The sequence below is a fragment of the Sarcophilus harrisii genome, chromosome 3 (assembly GCF_902635505.1).
Source record: "Sarcophilus harrisii chromosome 3, mSarHar1.11, whole genome shotgun sequence".
In the NCBI taxonomy this organism is placed as follows: domain Eukaryota; kingdom Metazoa; phylum Chordata; class Mammalia; order Dasyuromorphia; family Dasyuridae; genus Sarcophilus; species Sarcophilus harrisii.
The window spans coordinates 304,580,828-304,603,750 of NC_045428.1; the positions used below are offsets into that span (position 1 = coordinate 304,580,828).

Genomic DNA, 22,923 nt, shown 5'->3' on the forward strand with positions numbered 1-22,923 from the left:
AGAGCATTCTAGAAGCTAAAGGCCCTCTATTGCTCGCTAGCAGAAGGCTAACCAAATATCAGGCCCTCCTATTAGACACTTCCAATTTAATTCTGGGTGTCACATTTGCTATACAGTCCAGTGATACTATTCCTAATTGTGAGAATACTTTAGATTCAGTCTGCTCTAATGCAGATTTGATTTGAGAGCTGTTCTTCTCCAGAACATTGATGGTGAATGGTTTACTGATGGATCCATTTTTTTGAAGATGGGGACATAAAGGTAGGTGACTCCATGGTGACCTTCAAGAGCACTTTGGAGGCTAAATTACTTCCCCCTGGGCCTCTGCTCAGAAAGACAAACTCATTGCCTTTACCAAAGCTTTAAAATTTGGGAAAGGATTGAGAGGGAACTTCTATATTGATTCCAAATGTGCCTTTCACGATTGACATGCTCATGGGGCTCTCTAGAGAGAGAGAGGCTTTCTGACAGCTGAAACTTCCCCCATGATGTATACAGGGGAAATTCTGTTTTGATTTCAGGCTGTCCCTGAACCCCGAGAGTTTTCTGTAATGTTGGGAAAAGGACATCAGAAGGGGATTCATTCAGATCAGGGGGTAAAAAGCTTGCAGAATCAGCTACTCCAGGTGCTGCACAATGGCCTTTAACTATGACATCCCTGTTCCCCAGGCTCCCCGAATCTTATTCATCTTCTTGTAGTTCCCAGAAACAGGCCCATGCTAAAGAAAGGGGTTTAGTTTTTCCCCCTCTGGCTGGTTCCAATTCCCTGTGGCCAGCTGATAATCTCAGAGGCAAGTCAGTGGAAAATTTTCTTTGGCCCACACTCAATTGGGAAAGACAGTTTCCATTCCCTGTGTCAAGCCTCTTTTCTCTGACACAAGCCAGCAGATTTGTCAAGCCTGGTCAATAGGTGGCCAAGTAAATCCTGATGGGGCTGTTAGGTGTCCAAGTAAATCCTACAGCCGTCCCCCACATCCCTCTCTTTGAAGACCTGCTCAGAGGAAGCTTACCTCTCCTGGCAGGGAGACTTCACTAACTCATAGGTCCCTTTGCAGGGCATTAAACTACTTTTGGTTTTTGTTGAAACCTGTTCCAATTGAATGGAAGCCTTCCTTTGCATGACTGAACAAGCCTAGGAGGTAGCAAAAATATCACATAAAGGTAAAATCTCCCTTACTGTGGCACAGTGACACTAGTGTAGACTTCCTTCACAGATAACCCAAAATGTGGCTGAGCCATCTTAGAGTAATTATCTCCTTTCTGTCTGACATCCTCAGTCTTGGGGAAAGGGGCAGAAATGAATCCTCCCCTCCAGGGAGTCCTCCCTAAGCTGTGCCTGCAGATGTGGGAAGGGGGGGTGGTGTAAAAAGCCTCCTGATAAAACTACTGAGAGTCTGCAGTGCCCCTGGGAAGAACACTGAGTTGGGACCCTCTTGACCTTTCTCATGGGCAGCCATGCTTCCCCTCTGACATTCTGTAGATCAGAACAGCATTTGGTCACCCAGTTTGCCCCACAGCTTGGCAGAGCCCCAAAGGCCCTTTCTGAATATGTGAACATATCCCCAAAACAGAAGGTGTTCCTCCCCAGACTGTCACCCCAGTAAATGTGGGGGACCTAGGAAACTTGGAATCTCGGATGGCCCAAAGTCCTGACCCTCTGGGCACCAAATGGAAAGGACCACATGAGATCATTTTAACCATCCCCCTGCTGTTACCCTCAGAGGCCTTCCCAGCGGGACTTACATTTCCAGACTCTAACCTGCTGCTCCTGTTGCCTCTGCTTCTCCAGACCTTCCTGACTCCTCATGAGAACCCAGAGAAGACCTGAAACTGCTGTTCCCCAGAACCCCTGGAACACTGGAAAGGTATTGTATGGAGAAGGGGAACTTGTCTGTGTCTTCTCTTATTAACCCTTTGCACTTCTCTTTGTTACTTTCCACTCTCTTCTCCAAGTTAACTGTTTCCTCTCAAACTACTTGAAGCTTTTCAGTGCCCTTTGAACCATTCATTCCAAGAACACGGGCCCTACTCCGAGTGCCTTTTCTCCAGGTCCCTTTGCCCCACTTTTGGGGATTTCTCCCAGGAAGGGCAGGGAGGGGAGGTGGGGGGGGTAATTACTCCTTGGTTAGGTTAGGAAATTCCATAGGCAGCAGAAGCCTCAGGATTGTGGTGTGTGCTGTGGGCATCCTCAAGGCAGTTGACATCTGTGACCTGATGGACTCGTGGCAAAGGCCACATTTCTGTAACTCAGTGTCTATGCTGGATGTTTCCCCATTTGTACTAGCTACCCCCTTGCCACCAACTTGACCCTACTTCTTGTTTTCCTGCCAAAAAATCTCTCTCATTCACATACACAGAAACTGTCAGTGGAAGCTGTGGTGGCTTTATTTCAACCCAGATGTGGGGGCTTGGACACCACAAACACTGGTGGAGAAAGTGGATGTAACCATTTCACATCTACCTTAGTTTCACCTCAGCCACCTGTACTTGCTAAATTGAGGGCTTGAGCACTCACTATACCTATGACTATGGACCAGCTAAGGAAAGAATTGTGCAGTACTTGTTCCAAAATTATCTCAGCACCCTCACCCACAACACTTCTACATCACTTCCCCCCCCCCATATGAAAGGGTGCATAGAATAAGGGTAGTGGGACAAAGAGTGTAGATTAATGGGAAAAAATAAAGAGGGGTTGAAAGGATGGCCTAGAACCAGGTGGGATTCAAAAGGGTGTTTATTAATCAGAGTGGGATGAGGAGTGGAGACTAATGGGAATGAGATAAAGAGGCAAGGAAAGTGTGGGGGGAGAAGGAAAGGGAGAAGTCCATGGATGGGAGAAATTAAATAATAGGGAGACAAGTTTTAACTTTGTCCTTTAAGGACAAAATAAGGTAGCAGGTATGGTTAATGGGATGAATTGACTGAAGACTTCTCATAAGAATGTGGCTTAACCTATATACCCTAATAATTAGAAGTTTTGCAATAGCAAGTCATACTATAGACAAAAGCTGCAGATGTTAGCTTATCTTAGATAAACTTACATTTTCCTTCTGTTAAGTTCTGTTCTTTTCCACCACAATTAACATCATGGTAAGGACTATGTCATTGGCTAGTATTCTTTGTCCCGAGTATATTTTATGTGAGCCTGGACTTCCAGCCACTGGGTGAAAGGGTCAGAAAGAATGGGGATTTCCCTGTTAGGGTCTATATAATCCTGTGTTTTGCAGCTTGTGCTTTGCACTCCTATACTGCCACTGCTGATGTTGGGAGCTGTCCTTTCTCCTGATATCATAGTAAATACTTTTTGCTTTTTACCTTGAGAGTCTCTGATTTTGTTTTGGGAATGTTTGGTGCCCTACACATGCCTAACTTTCAGTTTAGCTTGTGGTTGCCTTAGCAAATGATTTTATAGGCCTTTTACTTGCTGGGGATTAGATCAGCCCCAAGGCTGTGTTGGTTCAACAATAGCCCAGTGGCCTTTGGAAAGGCATGGAGGTGAGCCTAAAATCTCCAGAGTGATGAGGGCCCAGGCTAAATATCTGATCAAGTTGCAAGACCCATGGTGTGGAGATTTCAGGGATACAAGAGTGGATGGCTTGCCAACTCTGTTAGCAGTCTAATATTCTAGGCTCATCCTCAGGGTAGTGACTACTCCTAGGACTATTGGAATATAATCAATTTCAAAAAGAAAATCCCAATTAAAATCTATTTAAAAAGGAAAAATAAATCCATACTTTTCACCTATATTCTTTCTCTACATAGAATTAAAAATAACATGTGAAATGAGACACAATTTTGAAGTCTCAAACACAAATTCCTTTGAAAATTAAATTTTTTATTTTTAATAGAGTATTCAAAAGGATGCCCAATGTTTTCCCCACTTTTTTGGATCAAATGAACCAAAGACCCAGAGATCAAGGCTGGGTGGAACTTGGCTTTCTATTTGGAGTTCTTTCTCAGCCTGATAGGCAGAGTGGATGAGCCTTTTAAATTTTCTCACCACCACCTTAAATCCCTAAACAGAGCCTAGTGAGCCCCATGCCTGGGGCCTTTGAGTGACTTGCTTGGGAGCAATCTCAGGGAGGTGCTCAGGACCCAGAAAGCAGGTGGTTGAGAAGGCTGGGGTAGCTTCCTGATTGTGCAGGCATTGAATGGGAGGTAATGGCTTAGCCAAGACTGGCCACATCCGTCATTAGGGGCTGCAAGGCAAGGCCAGGTGTTGGAGCCCTGAGGGGGCACAAATTCAGCCTGGCAGTTGAGATGTGGCACCTGCTCAGTGGTGAGCTTATTCCCCACCATGGTGAAATCCGGTGAGGGGGACCTGGGAATAGGATGAACTTGGCCTGCTGGCAGAGGCTTTTTCCCGGCAATGGAACTAAGTCTGAGGATGAAGAAGGGAACATATGAGCAAAGGGGAAGGAATCAGGAAACACAATGTGTGGGTGGGAAAGTCAGTAGCAGATCAGGGAGCAGAGATCTGCTCAGAGTGGCCTTTTGAGTAGAACTGGACCTTTTCACTTACATGTGTTATCCCTCATTTCACACTTACAGGAGCCCAAGGGACAACGTCATTACTTCCCATTTTTCTTGTAAACCACTGATGTGTACAGAGTTATTTGCGTGGAGTCACCCCCTTAACCCGGGAGCTCCTACAGGCTGGGTCCTGGCTTGTGCCTTTCTTTGTATGCCCCCCAGTGCTTAGCCTGGAGCTTGACCCAGAGTATAGACAATAAATGTTTATTGACTGGCTGATACCTCCACTTACTCTTTCTTCTAAATTCTCTGCACTCTGGCTTCTCCCTTATCACCCAGATGAGTTTTACTAATTGAAATGAAAAGTGACTAATAACTTCTAAAGTATAAAACTGGAAGACATCTTTTTTTATAATTCTGATCCTTCAAGATCTCTCTGGCAGTATTTTTGGTACTTTTGGCCTTTTCTTCTTCTTTGGGATACTCTTTTCAGAGTTTTCATGATTCTGTTTTCTCTAAGTTCTTTACTGACTTATGTGACCTGCTTGCCATTTAGTCTCTTTGACTAGATCTTTATATTCATGTCATGGATCCAGGGAGTGACATTTTTTATGCCTTTGTCACTGGTCATTTTTTTTCTCTGCATGCTACTACTTGGGGACCTCATCAATTTCCCTGACATCCAATTGTCATCTTTATGCAAACCACTCCCAGATATATTGATCCTGCCCCAATACCTCTTCTGAGCTGTCCTCCCCAATTCTCATATATGTTGGTCATTTTGAACCAGATGCCCAATTTGCAACTGAATCTCAACATGTCCAAAACACAATTTGTTTTGTCCCCCAAACTCTCCCTTCTTCTGAAATTCCCTATTCAGTCACCCAGTTTTGCAGGCTCAGTCATCCATAACTCCTCTAAACATCCATTTAGTTACGCATATTTTAATTTTTTTCTTTACAACACTCCACCAGTAGTTTGCATTTCTTTACTCACATAGCTATCAACCTCTGGACCCTGTACACCCCTCTCCTAGCCTGGTTTTCTATTAGGATTATGCCTTCTAGTGTTACTTTGCATATTCTCTGTATGTATCTGGTGTATTCTAGTTTATGTATTTGTTTTTCTTACTGTTAGAATGAAATATTTTGGTATCTTCATCATTTTTTGGTGACTGATAGAAGAACTAGTTTGTTATTTAATTCATTCTCAGCCTTGGGAAATAAACTATTTCTTTTCCCCATTCTGAATTTGAAGGATTTTCTTAGAGAAAAGCATGTCAATAAGGACCAAGAACTCTTACTACAATAACTAACTTATCATCCCAACTAAAAGAGTAGCAGCCCAAGAATGCACTAATAGCTATTTTGGCACAGTCAAGCCATTGCTTTTCAGTGTGTTGTATGTTTTTGCAGTAGAGCTTGTATCAACACAATTGATTAAAGTGATCAATTGCTTCAGGTCCCTTTCCTTATTTCTTTATTTCTCCATCCCATTTTGCCTCTCTCCTCATCAGTAAAAGTAATGGAAAGAAGCAACTGAGAAACTCTTGCATAACAACAGAAGAAATGGGGGATGAAACACGAGTCTATAAGCAAAAAGGATGATTCTCTAAAGGGAAAGTTCATTTATTGGCTGTGGTTTCAAGTCTTTTCTTAATGCACAATGGTCAGCTTTCCCCAGACTGCCCAAATCACAAAATTTGAGAGTAGTTCCAGTATTCTTTGATTTTATAATATCCTATGGACCTGTCAGGACCATTGGTCCATTGGTTCCCATCTCTGCATCTTTCTGCCAAGAGTTCTCTGCTATTTGTGTTCTCAAATTCACAAGAGAAAAGGTTAAAAAAGTGACTCAAATATTAACCAGAAGAGCCAGCATGAGGGACTTGAAAGTATTAACTTATAGTTAGTTCTACCCTGAACATGCCTTTCTTAACCCTTTCAGTGCCTTGAAGCAAACCAGCTGGGTCAAGTTCTAGTTTTATGTCATGTTCTCTGTGGATACCAATTCCCTTTTATCCTAGTTAGAGTATTTGAGGTAGATCTGACATAACAAGGCTCTAATTTTCCTTTATACTACTAATCTCCCTCATTTTACTTCTTGCCATTGCAGGGCAAAGTATTTGTTCAGGTAAAATGAACAACTGTGCCATCCCCCTACAATTAAAAATTTATGAATTTAATATATATAGATTTTGAGATTGCAGATAATTTTTTATGAATTTAAAATATGATTTGAAGATCAGAAAAACTCCACCATTTGTTAGAAGGTCAATTGTTAGAAAAATAAAAAGAACTTTGATGTCAGTCTGCCCATTTCCTCTCATGCCAACAGGAGGCACATGTTTCCCATGTTTCAGTTTTATCCATAAACTGGGGGTGGGAGTACGATTGCTTGGAAGCTCTAAGCAATTAGGACCTCGAGGCAGTTTCAGGTTCACATCAGGGAGGGAGAAAATAAGATGAAGCATCTACCTTGTTCCTCTGCACTGTGCTAAGCCTTGACAATATACCATGTCATTTAATCCTTACAACAACCCTGTCAGGAAACTGAAGCAAACAGGTTAAATGACTTTGCTTCAAGGATACTCGGTTATGTCTGAGACTGAATTTAAACTCTGATCTTCCTGACTTTGAAAGCCAGGTCTCTTAAGACTTTACAGACCCTACTTCCACTTAAGAAAATAGTAGCTTATTAGGAATGAGAATAAAAATCATTTTGTATGTAGCTGAATCTTAGGTGGTTTGTGCTATCTCCCCAGAGTCCAGGGGAGAAGGTTTATCTCATCAGGTATAAATAAATGGTATCGTAGCTGCTCCCCCCACTGAGCACATACAAACTTCCTCATTCCTCCTACATATATTCTGGTATTCCCACCCCCACAAAATTAGCACAAAGCCTCTTACATATAAGAACTTCTAGAAACAAGATTGCACCTTAAGTGGAAAATTTCTAGCTTATGCTGGGTTCTCATCCTAAATAGGATATTTGAGGTAGACCTGACATAACAAGGCACCAGTTTTCCTTTATACTACTAATCTCCCTCATTTCACTTCTGTGATTGCAGGATAGTGTATTTGTTCAGAGACAGGAAGCTTGTAAGATACTTAGTATCCTGAATATAAGCCACTCTGCCTTAATGGGGTGTCAAAACTATATTTCCCACTGATTCTCACTAAATAGTTTTGTCATTCTTTTACCCACAATTCATTTTTTTTTTTTTTTTTTTTTTAGCGAAGATTAACAGTAATTCTGGTCACTGTCTGTCCATTAATAAGGAAAAAAATATTTGTGTCCAGTATGAACAGATAAGGGAAATTTGAAAGGCTTTTCTCTAAAACTTTTTGATTCAGCTTTTTTTTTTTTTTAAATTTCTCTCTGCTATATGTCCAATCCAAAACAGATATGTGGCTTTCTTTTTTGATAGGGCAACAAAATTGCCACTATCCTCCTCCTCCTCTTCTTCTCTGTCTTCTCTAACACTCTTTCCTTTTTCTTCATTCACACCTTTGAACCTGAGTATTATTCAAAATGGTGAAGTTGTACAATGCATGGAATACAAGACTTGGAATCAGGATTACCTCAGATCAAGTCCATGCTCAGATTTGACTAGCTGTGTGAGCCTTGATAAATTCATATAATCTCAATCTGCCTTTACTTTCTCAAATTCAAAATGAACTAGAGCTGGGAGAAATAAATGAGGAATCTTTGTAAAGCAATTAGAGCCATGCATGGTACAGAGGAAGTGATTTATTAAAGGCTTATTTTTTTCCTCTCTTACCTTCTCTCTGTACCCAATCAGCAGTTTACTTTATACTGAAACCCTCGCAATAGAATGAGAATTCATTCACAAATCTCATGTTGAATTTGGAAGGAAAAAAGCAATCTTTTTGGGAGGGGGCTCCTACACTTGTCCCTTTTCATCTTTATGAGCCTCTTAAAGGGATAGTCATATTTATTGTGACAATAGATTCCCTTTGACCTTCCACTCAGTCTGTCATCCATTATTTCCCTGGGTCCTTTCTTCACCTAGCTGTCGTCTATAGGATCAATTGGAGATAATCCATGCAAGAGGGCGCTCAAATGAACAGGTCAAGGCTTCTGATAGAAGACTTCAGCTGGGATTTGAAGGAAGTCAAGGAATTTAGGAGGCAGAGATAAGGAAGGAGAGAATTGCAAGCATGAGGACAGTCAATGCTTTATACACAGACAGGAGAAGGAATCTCATCTGAAAAGCAGCAAAAAGGCTAGTTTTTTAAAAATCGGAGGAGTATGTTGACTTACAATGGAAGGGGGAAGAAGACTGGAAAGAGGAATCTGGTGAGGAGAGGCTTGGGTTGGTGGGCTTGAGGGTTGTAGGGGCAATGTGATCTGATAGATTCTATAGTCCTATATCTGTCACTTCCTAGACCTGTGCCCTTGGGAGGTATTGTAAAGCAGGAAGGTCCCTTTTACTAGATTAGATACCATAGTTAGTGGAAGGAATAATTGCTAAGAAGGTTGAAAAGGAGAGGGGACAGTTTGTGAAGAGCTTTAAATGCTACACAAAATTTTATATTTGATAATAGAGGGGATAGGGAGTCACTAAAGTTTGAGTTGGGGGTTGGGGAAGTGACAGATATATGCTTTGGAAAGATTAACTGGATCGCTCACTGGAAGAGGACTGGAGGGAGGAGAAACTTGGATCACTAGATTAATGCTTCATGGCATGATGAGTATTTCCCCCAGGTTAGTAATAATACCAGATGCCAGAAGGGTGTATATGATAGAAATGTTACAATGATATAACCAACAGTATAAGGTAATGCTTTGGATATGGGGAGTGAAAAAAAGTGAGAATTCAACAATGATATCTGGGTTTTGAATCTGATTAACTAGCAGGATTAATGGTGTCCTTAACAGTATTAGGCAAGTTTAAAGATGGGAAGTTTTGTGAAGTCAGATGGTGAGTTGAGTTTTGGACTTGTATTTAAAATGTGTACAGAAAATCCCATTTGAGATGTGGAGGTGGTAGTGGGGGACAGAGATCTGAGAGTTAGGAGAGAGGGTTGAGATGGATGAGTAGATCGGAGAATCATCAGTTTAGAGATGATCATTCAATTGACTGGAGTTGATGAGATCACCAAATAAAAGATACCAAGGCAGAAGAGAAGAGGCCCCAGGATAAAGTCCCAGGGAACACACAAATGTTTAGTGAGCATGTCTTGGGCACAGATCCAATAAAGAGGGAGACTAGAATGGATATTCTACTTGTAGTATACTATGGTGCCATAGAGTGGTACCTAGAAGAGAGTATGTAGAAGAGGGTATTTGTGTTAGAGCTTGCAGAAGTTTAATGACTGAGAAATGGCCTTTGGGTCTGACAGTTAAGAGATCAGTATTAATCAGAATTCAATTTGGAAGGAGTGGTTTCAGTTGAATAGTGAGATCAGAAATTCTACTTTGAGATACAGAAATTCTATTAAGAGAATGAAAGGAAATAAGAAGCATTGATTCTAGTTGGCTTTGTCTAGGAGAAAGATCTGGAGAGATGAGACATGATAGCTATCAGGGAAGGATGGAACAAGGGCTTCCAATTAAGGATGGGGAGACATGGTCATGTTTGTCAGTAAAGAGAGCGAGTTGGAAAGTAGAGAAAGTAACATTCTGGAGGAGATGGGCTAGGATGGGATCTTTGTGTACAGAGAAAGGTTTGTTTGGCAGGAGAAGGGAACCACCTCTTTATATGAGGGATGTGAAAGACATGAGAGTGGCAGAAAGCATCCTTGTAAGGTGAGGAGAGATAGAGAAAGGAAAGCTCTCAATGACTGGCCTCCTGCTGCTCAGAAAAATAGGAGGCAAGTTTGAAGAAAGAAGCAAAAGCTTAGAAGAACTGCCATGGGGAATAGGGTAATGAGTTCGTGTAGGAGGTATCAAAGGTCTGCCTTGCCAGGGTGAGATTATATGAGATCAGCTTGTAGTAGACCAGTGAGCACGGTTTCATGATTTTTCTCTAGCTTCATTCAGTAGCATGAATGGAATGAAGGCAGCAGATAGTCGGAATTATCCCAGGATAAGACTTGAAAAAGATGGTAACATTAAGGGAAAAGGGACCTGATAGAAAGGGATTGTTTAAAGTTGAAATTTTATCAAGAAGTCATGAAAAGGAAAGGCAAAGAATGTAGCCAATGCAGGCGTGCTCTTAGATTGGAGGCAGCTGTGGAAACAGGTTCCTTGGGTCCTGCTGATATTAGGAACTAACCTAAGTCTGTGCATGCCTTAGCAAATGATTTTGTGGGCCTTATACAACCTGGGGTCTAGACCACCCCTGAGGCTTTATTGCCTCAAGGCTGTGTTGCCCAAAAGTTGCCCTGCAGCAATTGGAGAAGTCTGGGATTGAGTCTTAAAACCTCCAGACTGATGAGGAGTCAGGCTAAATATTTCTTAAACATCTACCTGACACTTTGGTGTGGAGATTTCCTGGACTGTAGGGTGGGAAGCTGTTAGCAGTCTAATATTCCAGGCTCATCTTTAGGGTAGTAATTGTTCTTGGTAGCACTGGAATCAATCTAAAAAAGAAAATCCCAATTAAAATCTATTTAAAAAGGAAAAATGAAGAATTTAAGAGTCTTTCAAAATCCAATAATATTTCAAAAGGATGTCCAATATTTTTCGCATTCTGAATCAAATGAGCAAGGGCCCCAGGGACAAGGTTGGCTTTCCATTAGAAGTTCTTCCTCAGTCTGTTAGGCAGAGCAGATGAGCCTTCTAAATACTCACCCAACTACCTAACACAAATTCTTAAAGGGAATCTGGAGGTCAGCAATTTCTACCTGGGGCTTTTGGGTGGAGTGCCTGGGGACAATGTCAGGAATGTGCTTAGGACCAAGAAAGTATTTGGTTGAGAAGGCTGGGGTGGCTTCCTGATTGTCCTGGCATTGAACAGGAGGTAATGGCTCAGCCAAGACTCTGGCCACATCCAGCGTTAGGGGCTGCACAGGCAAGACCAGGTGTTGGAGCCGTGAGTGGGGCACAAATTCAGCCTGGCAGTTGAGGTGGGGCACCTGCTCAGTGATATTGAGGGATCTTTTCCCCACCATGGCTAAATCCAGTAGCAGTCTTGGGTACAGTACCGAATTAGCCTGCTGGCAGAGACTTTTTCCGGGCAATGCAACCAAGTCTGAGGATAAAGAAGACAACATAGAGCAAAGGAGAAGGAATTAGGCAGTATATGAGTGTGGATGGGAAAGACAGCAACAGACCAGGGGCAGAGATCTGCTCAGAGTGATAACCTGGTCTTTAGAGTTGAGCTGAACGCTTTTCAACTTACTCTTGCTTGTTCTGTCCCTCGTTTCACACTTACAGGAAGAAGCACAAGGGAAAAGTTGCTCAAATCAAATTTTTCTTTTAAACCACTTATTTGTACAGAGATGTTTGCATGGAAGTCACCTCCTTAGACTGGTAGCTCCTCCAGGCCAAGACCTGGTTTGGGCCTTTCTTTGTGTCTTCTCCTCCCTACCCCACCCCCACCCCCGCACTGTTTAGTCTAGAGCTTGACCCACAGTAGACAATGTTATATTTATGGATTCTACTTGTTCTTTCTAAATTCTCTGCACTCTGGCTTCTCCCCTCCTCATTCAGAAGAGTTTTACTAATTGAAATGAAAAGCGATTAATAACCTCAAAAGGTCAAAACTGAATGACTTCTGTCTTTTTAATCCTGAAAACTTCAGGATCTCTCTGGCAACATTTTTGGTAGCGACTGCCTTTTCTTTAAGAATTTTCATGATTCTGCTCTCTCTAGGTTCTTCACTGACTTGTGTGTCCTGCTTGCTGTTTAGTCTCTTTGGCTGGATCTTAACTCATATCATGGACCCAAGGAGTGACGCTTTCAGCCCACCGTTTAGTCACTTATTTGACCTTTTCTCATGCATTTGAGAATATAAAATTAGGAGAGTACTCTAGGGGGGGAAAAGAAGCATCCCATTCCATCGGATGGAAGCCCATGGAATAATGAGCTGACAGGTCCATAGGATGTTGTGAAATCAAAGACTATTGAATTACTTTCAAATTTTGTTATTTGGATAATTCCTACCCTGCCTTCAGAAAATTCCACTTGAAACCATAGCCAGGCATTGAACTTTATCTTTATGGACAGTTATCCTTTTTACTTACACTTTGATGTAATGTTTCATCCAATTTTTCTATTGTCATTTGAGAGAGTTTATCAGTTGTTCCCTTCCATTACTTTTAATGAAGAGAGAGGCAAAGTGAGATGGAGAAAAGAGGATATGGGGAAAGGGATCTGAAGGAATTAATCTCTTTAATCAATTGTGTCGAGGCTGGCTCTCCTATAAAAAACATACTACACATTCATTGAAAAGCAATGGCTAGACTGTGCGAAGTTACTTATTAGGAGCTTCTTGGGCTACTACTTAGTTGGGAGGATGGGGTAGTTATTGTAATAAGATTGGTACTTATTTGTTGATATGCTTTTCCTTAACGAAATCCAACTTCAGGATGGGGAGAAGAAATAGCTTATTTCCTAAGGCTGAGAATCAAATAAACATTTAATAATACTAGTTTGTCTATTGTTGAACCCTGGATAATAAACTATCAACACCTTCCTTCCTTGCAATTAGGACTGGGAAAAGTGAGTTTAGGAATAAATTCAGAAGCTCCTTGAAGCTTAGACTACCTTTACCTACTATTGTGTCTTAATGTCCAGGTGCCTTATCTCTATCCCTGCTAAAATGATTTCTCCTTCTTTTGAGTATTGTCCTGTACCTTGAGGTGTCCTGTCCTTGACTTTCTTATCTTGACCCCATATCCTGTCAGGATTATTATGATCCTTTCCTGGAATTATGACTTGTCCATCCTCCCAGTGTCCTTGCCCCCTTATCTGCCTTTGTTTCTCTTATAAGATTGTATACCCAGGTTATGTATTCTGTTTGCAAACCCTAGTTACAAATCTATGTAAGCTCTCTGCCTCGGTTTATCTGTACCAAGTGCTTTGGAATTTAGTCCCATTCGATCAGCTAGCTTAAACTCCTGACATTAAAATTAAAAACCTCATTTTCTCTGGTATTATATATTAGTCACTGCACAATGATGAAGAGGCAAAAAGATTCATTTTAACGTAAAGACAACACATATGTAAACTAGAATATACCAGACACATAGAGTATATATATACAAAGTAACACCAGCAGGCATAATCCTAATAGAAAAATCAGAATAGTTTAGGAGAGAGATATATAGGGTCCTGAAGTTGATAATTATGTGAGTGAAGAAAAGAAAACCTCTGGGGTAGGAGTTTATAGAGAAAGAAATTAAACCATGTGTAACTAAATGAATGAAATGTAGGCTAAGTAAAAGGGAAGAGTTATAGATGACTGGGCTTGCAACCTAGGAAATGAATAGGGAATTTCAGAAGAAGGGAGAGTTTGAAAGACAAAGAATGAATTGTGTTTTGGACATGTTGAGATTCATTTGAAAATTGGGTATCTGGGTCAAAATATCTAAAAGATATCATGTGGGAAGGGGAATAGAGCTCAAGAGAGATTGAGGCAGGGTCAAAATACCTGGGATGGTTTGCATAGAGAAGAAAACTGGGTGGAAGGGAAATTGATGAAGTCTTCAAATAGGAGCACATAGAGCACAAAAATGACCAGTGACAGAAATAAAAGGGACCACCTGGGGCCATGACATGAATAAACATCTGGCCAAAGAATTAAATGGTAAGGAGGTCACACAAGTCAGTATAGAACCGAGAGAGAGCAGAATCATGAAAACTCTTAATTAGAGGGGAAAAAGGCAGTCACTTCCAGAAATGTTGCCAAAGAGATCCTGAACATTTCAGGATTAAAAAGATAAAGAGATCTTTTAGTTTCGAACTTTAGAGGTTATTAGTTACTTTTCATTTCAATTAGTAAAACTCACCTGAATGAGGAGGGGAGAAGTCAGAGGGCAGAGTTTAGGGGAAAAAACAATTGGAGGCATCGGTCAATCGATAAACATTTATTGTCTACTGTGGGTCAAGCTCTGGACTAAGCACTAGGGGATATAAAGAAAGGTTCAAGCCAGGCCTTGGCCTGGAGGAGGTCCCAATCTAAGGGACTCCATGCAAACAACTTATAAAAACAAGTGTTTTACAAGAAAAACTTGAATTGACCAAGTTTTCCCTTGTGTTTCTTCTTTGTGTAAATGTGACATGAGGGACAGCACAAGCCAGAGCAAGTTGAAAATGGTCCAACTCTACTCCAAAGGCCAGGTATCACTGAGTAGATCTCTACTCCCTGTTCTGCTGCTGTCTTTCCCACCCACATTGTTTCCTGATTCCTTCCCCTTTGCTCACACGTTCCCTTCTTCACCCACAGACTTGGATCCGTTACCTCAAAAAATGGCCGTCAGAGCTTTTCACAGGTCCCCCTCACCGGATTTCATCATGGTAGGAAAAGAACACCCTATTCAGCACTGAGCAGTTGCCCCACCTCAACTAGCAGGCTGAATTTATTTCCTTGGTCACTGCCTCAAAGGCAGGAGCTTGTGCTCTCCTCTTGGCACCAGCAACTGGCCTTACCTGTGCAGCCCTTAATGTGGCCAGAGTCTTAGCTGAGCCATTGCCTTCCCTTCAACCCCAGAATGATTAGGAAGCCACCTCAGTCTTCTCAACTGAATTACTTTCTGGGTCCTGAGCACTTTCCTGAGATTGTCCCCAGGCACTCTACCTAAAGGCCCCAGACAGAAAAGGCTGACCACCAGGCTCCTTTTAAGGTTTCTTTAAGGTGATGAGGAGAAAATTTACAAGCAGCATTCACCCTATATAACAGAATGAGGACTTCCCTTTACAAAAGTAAAGCTAAGTTTTACCTAGCCTTCATCTCTGGATCCCTGGTTCATTTGATCCAAAAAAATGGGAAAGATATTGACTATCCTTTTAGATACAATATTAAAAATAGAAAAAAATTGAATTTAATTTTCAAAAGAATATGTGTTTGAGACTTCAAAAACATTTGTCTCATTTCATATATTCTTTTTAATTATATATAGAGAAAGAAGAATATAGAAGAAAAGTTCATTTTTTTCTTTTTAAAATAGATTTTAATTGAGATTTTCTTTCAAAATCAACTAGATTGATTCCACAGCTCCTAGGGGCAGCATTTTTATTAGACTGCTAACAGAGTTGTCAAACTGCCCACCCTTGTCTCCCTGAAATCTCCACATCATGTGTCAGGCAGCTTGACCAAACATTTAGCCTGGGCCTTCATCACTCAGCAGATTTTAGGTTCAATCCCAGACCTCTCTAACTGCCACAGGGCAATTGTTTGGATAACGCAGCCTTGGGGAGAGTTTAACCCCAGATTGTATAAAACATCTAAAATCATCTTAGAAGGCAAATTCAAGCTGAGCTGAAAGTTGGGTATGTGAGGGACACCAAATCTTCTCAAAATAAAACCAGAAACTCTTAAGGTAAAAAGCAAAAAGAATTACTACCATATCAGGAGTTGAGGCCAGCTCCCAAAGTCAGCAGTAGCAGTATAGGAGTGCAAAGCACAACCTGCAAAACACAGGATTACATAGACCCTAACAAGGAAACCCCAACTCCTTCTGACCTTTTCTCCAAGTGGCTGGAAGTCCAGGTTTACATAGTATCTATAGCCAATGACACACTCCTTCCCATATTAACTGTGGCAAAAAAAAAATGGCAGTTTAACAGGAGGGAAATTTCCAACTTTGTCTAAGGTAAGGGAACACCTGGGCTTTTGGTTACAGCACAGGTTGCTGTTGAAAACCTAGTTATTATTAGGGTATAAGTTGAGGCCACATTCTGATGATAAGATGAGGCTGCACTCAGTTTATTTCTTATTTCTGCTGACTCTTCTACTTTATTTTATCCTTTAACTTGTCTTGCTGTTATTTAACTTCTCCCATCCATGGACCTCTCCCTTTCCTTCTCCCCCTACACTTTCCTTGCCCCTTTTTCTCATTCCCATTTGTCTCCACTCCTCATCCCACTCTGATTAATAAACACCCTTCTGAATCCCACTTGATTCTAGGCCATCCTTTCAACCCCTCTTTATTTTTTCCCATTAATCTACACACTTTGTCCCACTACCCTTATTCTATACACCCTTTCGTATCGGGGGGAGTGAGGCAGAAGTGTTGTGGGTGAGGGTGCTGAGATAATTTTGGAACAAGTACTGCACAATTCTCTCCTTAGCTGGTCCATAGTTATAGGTACAGTGAGTGCTCAAGCCCTCAATTTAGCAAGTACAGGTGGCTGAGGTGAAACTAAGGTAGATGTGAGATGGTTACATCCATTTTCTCCACTAGTGTTTGTGGTGTCCAGGACCCCACATCTGGGTTGAAATAAAGCCCCCACAGCTTCCACTGACAGTTTCTGTGTATATGAATGAGAGAGATTTTCTGGCAGGAAAACAAGAAGTAGTTAGGGTCAAGTTGGTGGCAAGGGGATGGCTAGTACAAATAGGGAAACATCCAGGGTAGTAGGTGCAGTGAGTTACAGAAATGTGGCCTTTGCCACGAGTCCATCAGGTCACAGATGTCAACTGCCTTGAGGATGCCCACAGCACACACCACAATCCTGAGGCTTCTGCTGCCTATGGAATTTCCTAACCTAACCAAGGAGTCATTACCCCCCCACACACCTCCCCCTCCCTGCCCTTCCCGGGAGAAATCCCCAAAAGTGGGGCAAAGGGACCTGGAGAAAAAGACACTCTGAGTAGGACCTGGGTTCTTGGGATGAATGGTTCAAAGGGCACTGAAAAGCTTCATGTAGTTTGAGAGGAAACAGTTAACTTGGAGAAGAGAGTGGAAAGTAACAAAGAGAAGTGCAAAGGGTTAATAAGAGAAGATACAGACAAGTTCCCCTTCTCCATACAATACCTTTCTTTCCAGTGCTTGAGGGGTTCTGGGGAACAGCAGTTTCAGGTCTTCTCTGGGTTCTCATGAGTCAGGAAGGTCTGGAGAATCAGAGGTAACAGGAGCAGTAGGTTAGAGTCTGGAAATGTAAGTCCCGCTGGGAAGGCCTCTGAGGGTAACAGCAGGGGGATGGTTAAAATGACCTCATGTGGTCCTTTCCTTTTGGTGCCCAGAGGGTCAGGACTTTGGGCCAGCCAAGATTGCAAGTATCCTTGGTTCCCACCTTTACTGGGGTGACAGTCTGGGGAGGATTCCTCACCTGCTAGTTTGGGGAGATGTTCACATATTCAGAAAGGGCCTTCGGGGCTCTCCCAAGCTGTGGGGCAAACTCGGTGACCAGATGCTGTTCTGATCTACAGAATGTCAGAGGGGAAGCATGGCCGCCCATGAGAAAGGTCAAAAGGGCCCGAGCTCAGTGTTCTCCCCAGGGGCACTTCAGACTCTCAGTAGTTTTATCAGGAGGCTTTTTACCCCCACTTCCCATGTCTGCAGGCACAGCTTAGGGAGGACTCCCTGGAGGGGAGGATTCATTTCTGCCCCTTTCCCCAAGACTGAGGATGCCAGACAGAAAGGAGATAATTATCCTAAGGTGGCTCAGCCACAGTTCGGGCTATCTGTGAAGGGAAGTCTACATTAGTGTCACTGTGCAAAGAATTGGGTGGCCACAGTAAGATAAAATCTCTTTTTGTGATATTTTTGCTACCTCCTGGGCTTGTTTAGTCATGCAAAGGAAGGCTTCCATTCAGTTGGAACAAAAACCAAAAGTAATTTAATGCCCTGCAAAGGGACCTATGAGTGAAGTCTCCCTGCCAGGAGAGGTAAGCTTCCTCTGAGCAGGTCTTCAAAGAGAGGGATGTGGGGGAGGGCTGTAGGATTTACTTGGACACCTATTGACCAGGCTTGACAAATCTGCTGGCTTGTGTCAGAGAAAAGAGGCTTGACACAGGGAATGGAAGCTCTTTCCCAAGTGAGTGTGGGTCAAAGAAAATTTTCCACTGACTTGCCTCTGAGATTATCAGCTGGCCCCAGGGAGTTGGAACCAGCCAGAGGGGGAAAGACTAAACCCCTTTCTTCAGCATGGGCCTGTTTCTGGGAACTACAAGAAGATGAATAAGATTCAGGGAACCTGGGGAGCAGGGATGTCATGGTTAAGGGCCATTGTGCAGCACCTGGAGTAGCTGGTTCTGCAAACTTGTTACCTCTGATCTGAATGAATCCCCTTTTGATGTCCTTTACCAAACATTACAGAAAACTCTCTGGGTTCAGGGACAGCCTGCAATCAAAATAGAATTTCCCCTGTATACATCATGGGGGAAGTTTCGGCTGGCAGAAAGCCCCTCTCTTTCTAGAGAGCCCCATGAGCATGTCAATCGTGAAAGGCACATTTGGAGTCAATATAGAAGTTCCCTCTCAATCCTTTCCCAAATTTTAAAGCTTTGGTAAAGGCAATGAGTTTGTCTTTCTGAGCAGAGGCCCAAGGGGAAGTAATTTAGCCTCCAAAGTACTCTTGAAGGTCACCATGGAGTCACTTACCTTTCTGTCCCCATCTTCAAAAAAATGGACCCATCAGTAAACCATTCACCATCAATGTTCTGGAGAGGAACAGCTCTCAAATCAAATCTGCATTAGAGCAGATTGAATCTAAAGTATCCTCACAATTATGAATAATATCACTGGACTGTGTGGTGTCAATAAGCAAAGTAGCAAATGTGACACCCAGAGTTAAATTGAGAGTGTCTAAAGGAGGGCCTGATATTTGGTTAGCCTTCTGCTAGTCAGCAATAGAGGGCCTTTAGCTTCTAGAATGCTCTGAACCCAGTGGGAGCTGTTTAAAACGGTTTTTAACTGTTAGTAAAAACTGTTTTTAACTGTTGTTCAAAACTCCCAAAGCTTTCTCCAACAGCTGAATCTGGGGAATTCATGGCTCTGTGGCTAACGTCTGCAACTCCTTTTGAATGCCTAATTAATAAAATGCATGTTGAGGACAGTGACTCTTTCAGGAGAAGTGGGGTCCAGGTTGGTGTATTTCTTTTTAGTTTTTTAAATTTTATTTCCAAATTAAAAAAAACCCTGAAAATAAAAACTAAAAAAAGACAAATAGAAAATTAAATATATTGTCATTTCTGTTTGTCCTTTCCCAACAGAACATCAGGGAGAATTCAAAATATATAACAACAAATTTCCCTTTCATGAAAGCATATACAATAATAGAAAGAATTGTATTCATAATTACCCCTTTCTTATTTGCTTCCTTTTAAGATTTTTATTTTCTTCAGTGCACTTTTGACCCTTTTCTCCCTACCACATCTCCCATGCAGGCTTCAGTTCAACAAAGATATATTTATTTACACATATCTGGAAATGCACACACAGACAAACACAGCATGTATATATAAAATACTCATATACATATACATCTCTATACATACATACATGCATACATATACACATATGTGTCTTTATATAGACATACAAATATACATATCAATAACATCTATAAAAATTTTAATATGGCTAAGGTATAATGTAGATTTCTCTCTTGATTGTATCTTTTAAAAATATGACATTATCTGAGATTGATGATTATTACCCCTATTTTTTTTCTCATAAATTCTACTCTTGATCTTGCTGTATGTCTTATTTACACTTATATGGGGCAGTGATGGCTCCTACCCAAATTAAAATTAGAGACTTTCAAGGTAGAAAAGCAAAAAGGAATTATTATGATCTCACTAGAAAGGGCCTAACAGACAAGGTGTCAATAGAGAAATGCAAAACACAAGCTGCAAAAAACAGGATTATATAGACCCTAACAAACAAAAACAACAGAATTAGCACTGACATTAAAGACAGGATATCTGGGACCTACTTCCTGCTCTAAGATTTATGAGCTGAGGAGTTATTGAAACTTTCTGGGGGCAGTTTTCTTCTGGATGCAATGAGGACATCAAAGCTTATACTCAGAGAGTCTTGCAAGCTATGATAATTAAATATGAATTCCAAAGATACAAACAGAAGGGATCTCAGAGCTTATCTAGTCCATTCCCCACTCCCTAATTTCTACTTGTTATATGACCCAAAGTCACACAAGTAGTATCTGAACTCAAGTTCCCTGATTGCACAGCTAAAGTTCCTTACAGGCTATCACAACTAGTCAAAAGTACTATAATCAGTATTAAAAACCAAGATTAAGTCATAAAATGTAAATTGTTAATCATTTCATCAGTTATGTCCTGCTTAGCCATCTCTTACCAAAAACATATTTTATGCTCTCTTATCCAATTTAACAGTCAACCTAACAATCCTTTGACTTTGCTAGTTTTGACCAGTGCCTACTATGTACCAAGCTTTGAGCTAGGCTTTGGAGAAACAAAGTCAAAAGTGAAACAGTCCCTGTGCAATGAACTCATGTATTAAGCTTTTATTGAGCACCAACTATATACAAAGCACAGTCATATACATTAAATTATTTTGGTAAACTTTAAAATTCCTGTTTGTATGAAGTGAATGGAAAAGAAAGAAAACCAGAAACAGAGGACAGAATTGGAACTTATGACACATAAGCAATTGTAAATATATATAAGCAAGGTTAGCTGGTAAAAGGAAGACTTAGAAACTTAGTTCTAATTAGCAAATTATTCACCTAGGACAAACAATGGGGTAGTGTTTATCCAGCGTATTACCTAATGGAGAGAAAACTTAGCTTAGATTTTTATCCTACTGATAATGTAACATTGATAGAGAAACCCAGGCAACAGATGAGATGGGTTTAATGGAAGGGACGAATAGTAAGAAAAGTTGTTTTAGTACTCTCTAAATTGTGTGCATAAGACAAATTTCTGAGGGGAAAAATACTTGGAAAGACTTGCATGAACTGATGAAAAACAAAGAGAGAACATTGTACACAGAAGCAGCATTATGTGAAGATAACTATGATAGACTTAGCTATTCTTAGGAATACATGCTCCAAGACAGTTCCAAAGGACTCATGATGGAAAATGCTATTCACATGCAGAAAAAGAACTATTTGAGTCTGAATGCAGATTGAAGCATGCCATTTTCACTTTAATTATTTCATGTGTTTTTCCTTTTGTTTTATTCCTTCTTTCATGACATGACTAATACAGAAATGTTTTACATGATTACACATATATAACTTACATCAAAATGTTTACCGTTTTAGGGATAGGTAATAGGAAGGAGGAAAAAGAAAATTAGGTACTCAAAATTTTATAAAAGATGAATGTTTAAAAAAATGTCTTTATATGTCATTGGAAAAAAAAATACTATTTAAAAATCACCTGCATTAGGACAAGCTGCCCTATCCTACTTATATTGTTGCCTAAAAGGGCAAGTAACCCTCTTCAAGTATTTGAAGAATTTTAGAGTAGAATCTTGGAGGAATTAGTTTTATTCTATATGACTCCAAGAGCAGAAATAAAAGTCATAAGTAAAGGTGCCAGGGAGGCAGATTGTGACTCTATATAAAAGATAAATAAAATCTGGAGTTGTTAGATAGTGCCTTGTTAGATAGTGAACTTCTAGATAGTGAATCATTGGAAGAGTTCAAGCAGAGGATGAATAGCTACCCCCTTAAGCTTGTTGAAGGCAGAATTTCTGCAGAGTGTGAAAAGTAGGACTTGATAAGCCCTAAAGCAATGTGCACTAGTGAATATCTTAGAAGCCAGAGTTCAAATCAATGTATATGAACATGGCAAAATTGGGTTCTTCTATAAAACTGAGATAATTATATTTTTAATTATATTTTTACTACCTATCTCACAGGATTGTTGCAAATAAAGTGTTTTGCAAATTCTAAAGTGTAATGTAGGTTAATGTAAATGTAGGACTGCTCAAAACTTTGAAAACCTTGATCTTCCAGGTTGGATCATATTTTCTTCCTCAAAAATTCTTTGAAAATTTTTCACTTAAGTACTATCCAATTCCATTTTTTGTCATGCCTATTTCTGTATATTTCAAACACCTCCTTTCAGTTGACAAACTTAAAAAATAAGGACTATAGTATTTTTTCATCTTTGGGAAAGGGACAGGACCTGCTAGGCTACCCACCAAGAGCAAAATAAACATGTATGTAATATTTATGAAGAACTAAGCACTTATATTTGAAAATAATTTACTTCTTCCAATTAAATATTCAGGATCTGGGGGGACTTCCTGTTGGGATTTAAATCAGGTATAGGCAGAGTTTTATCTGGTAAATATTTAATACTGGCTCTCAAAAATATATAAACAGAACACTTTTTAGTTTAATCTGCATTATTGATATTTTCTTCATCATTTTCTTAAAATCAACAAAATAAGTCAAGCCCTGATTTGTAGCATTTGTCCAATGTCCAAGATATAAGTGCTTACACTGAAAATTTTACAATTATGAACTAATATATAAGTTGGTTCTACAATGAAAGGGTTAGTGTAAGTAGGGGATGGTCTTCCAAGGCCATTTTATGTGCTGAGCATGGCACAATTAATTTGTGGTGCCAATTGATAAAAAAATCTGAAAATT

At 40.6% G+C, this 22,923-nt stretch overlaps 2 long non-coding RNA genes across 4 annotated transcripts in view; one reads left to right on the forward strand and one right to left on the reverse strand.

Annotated features, from left to right (window-relative positions):
• The window catches only part of LOC116422378, a 74,395-nt gene that overhangs the window by 25,988 nt on the left and 25,484 nt on the right, over nucleotides 1-22,923 (forward strand). Inside the window, exon 1 of one of the 2 annotated variants that reach the window (XR_004232993.1) lies at nucleotides 19,196-19,415. The exons of the other annotated variant lie outside the window; for it this stretch is intronic. This is a non-coding gene — a long non-coding RNA (uncharacterized LOC116422378). Of the gene's footprint in view, nucleotides 1-19,195; nucleotides 19,416-22,923 lie in introns of those variants that run through there. 2 annotated transcript variants of the gene reach the window in all.
• LOC116422379 lies at nucleotides 3,326-19,016 on the reverse strand. Of its 2 annotated transcripts, none has more exons than XR_004232996.1 (3): nucleotides 18,933-19,016; nucleotides 17,364-17,440; nucleotides 3,326-11,024 (listed from the first exon to the last, which is right to left on the reverse strand). It is a non-coding gene; the product is annotated as an uncharacterized LOC116422379 (long non-coding RNA). The 2 variants fall into 2 exon arrangements; XR_004232995.1 differs by having other exon boundaries at nucleotides 16,070-17,440.